Raw genomic sequence first — 1,950 nt, 5'->3', positions numbered from 1 at the left:
GCTCACTGGACTTACTGTAAGTTTTGAATGTTAATATTCATTCGCTTTTACTTCTTTTATACATTTTGTATGTGTTTGTCTCAGAGAGCGTGAGACCTTCTCCAAGCCCCCGCCCTTCACTGGCTTATCACGGAGTCTTGTAGGATTGGCAACTTGTCAGATATAGGTTAGCTGCTAAAGAGCTAGCTAGCCACTTAGCGCACCAATAACGTTACTCAGAGACTATTTAGAAGGACTTTGACGCTACGCACCTCCAGCAGCACAACTAGCGACCTAGCTACCACTAACCGAATTCTTCTGGAAGAATTTGACGACGGATGAATCTAGTAATCACACGTCATTCCCCGCTTAAAGGTGGTGTTAGAAAATTAGTTGTTAGTAGAAGCACTAACAGACACCTCGTATATAGTTAGTTTTTGTTGCTGGAAACTTTCAATAGTGCACAAAAGAGCATAAACGCCTCAAACTGAGTTCCTACACTGCAAGTCCGCCCTCTGTGTAGCTTCTAGGGACGCTAGTTTTAAATTCTGTGTGAGCAGACTGTCTGAGACACGGAGATTGCTGTTAACAGAACGAATTCAACTGCCCGGCCGCCTGCCTACTGTTGCCTCGGTTTTAAAACAAACGACCCTGCTGGAGGCAAGCTGCTTTTCATGACAAAGATGAATAAAGTAAAACCCTTAACAGTAAAGCTTTGGTTTGTAGAAATGGTATTATTGTTGATTAACCATGCACTAAGGTTCAAGTGTGGCTGCTTTTCTTTACAGTAATGTTAATTTTGCTTGATGGCTTTAGTAACTTGACACTTATGGGGATTAAATGAAAAGATCATTAACAGGGAACATTTATAAATGGAAGTATTTATAATTTGACACTCTTTGAATCTTTAATTGTTCAGTTTCAGATCAGTTTATGCCTTTGCATCTTGCTGTTCCAGTTTCAAGAAGTTAAGGAAGATAACTGGAGATGTGATAACGATACCAGGTAATCCAATGAATGTGAATTCCTCTTATCACCCCCGCCCTCTAAATACCAATAACTTGAATTGTTGTTTTTCTCAGACAAGGTTTTAGTGTGGTAACCCCAAATCATACGCACTCCCACATACACAACATCATTGTTTTTCTACTTGCCTGTTTGATCAAAATAAAAGTGTTTTGCTGTATTTAAGTCAACAAATAATGAATGTGTTCTGTTCTACTTAATACTACTAATCATATTTTACTTAACTTTGTATTTGCTTGCAAAATTGTTGAAGAAGACTGAGAAGAAACTGACCCCTCATTAGAAAGATGATGGAGACCAATTTTCCCCTTACAGACCATAGTGATGTCCTGCTCCACCAGTGAACGACCTCATGGATCTCTGGCTTGCTCTTAAAAATAGAGTCTGAGGTAATATGGATCAGCTCTCTCTTTTAAAGTGAAAATTGTGATTCTTACTCATTTGGCATTGATATTTTGCTTTATGAATGTGTGCAAGATTCTTCAAATTGAACTGTTTTTTAATAAGTGTTGTTGCTGTATTCTCCTCTGGCTGTTATTTCTATGTAGTTGTATGCAGAGTTCCAGCGGGATTACAAACAAACCTGCTCCAACACGTGCTATGTTGAGCTTTGACCGCTATCTTCCTCGACTGATGACCTTATTCAGACGGAAGCGCATCAAAAACTGGGAAGACAGCAGATGCTCTGGCTGAAATTTTTAAAAATCCATGATGAACAGGTAAATAGATTTTTACACATTTCATAGGTTGAATTCAAGTAGAACATTGAACAGGTTCAATGATTGAAATGAGCTTTTGACTCTTTGCAATTAGTCCACTTTGTTTGCCATTTGTCTGATTGACATTAAAGATGTTACCAGGTTATTTGTGGACATATGTTCTGTTTGGACTGTTTAAAATCAGCTTTATGTAAACTCTTCTAGTATATGCAATTCTGTTTTTATC

At 38.2% G+C, this 1,950-nt stretch overlaps 1 long non-coding RNA gene across 2 annotated transcripts in view; it reads left to right on the top strand.

Annotated features, from left to right (window-relative positions):
• Nucleotides 1-1,280, top strand: part of LOC120544065 — a 1,296-nt gene extending 16 nt beyond the window's left edge. Inside the window, exons 1-3 of one of the 2 annotated variants that reach the window (XR_005636436.1) lie at nucleotides 1-16; nucleotides 899-984; nucleotides 1,262-1,280. The exon at nucleotides 1-16 is cut by the window's left edge and continues 16 nt beyond it. This is a non-coding gene — a long non-coding RNA (uncharacterized LOC120544065). Of the gene's footprint in view, nucleotides 17-898; nucleotides 985-1,258 lie in introns of both variants that reach the window. The other variant, XR_005636435.1, reaches the window with a different exon arrangement.
• The last annotated feature ends 670 nt before the right edge of the window (nucleotides 1,281-1,950 follow it).

This window comes from Perca fluviatilis, chromosome 2 (genome assembly GCF_010015445.1).
Source record: "Perca fluviatilis chromosome 2, GENO_Pfluv_1.0, whole genome shotgun sequence".
Lineage (NCBI taxonomy): Eukaryota > Metazoa > Chordata > Actinopteri > Perciformes > Percidae > Perca > Perca fluviatilis.
This window is presented reverse-complemented; position numbering and strand designations above follow the sequence as displayed.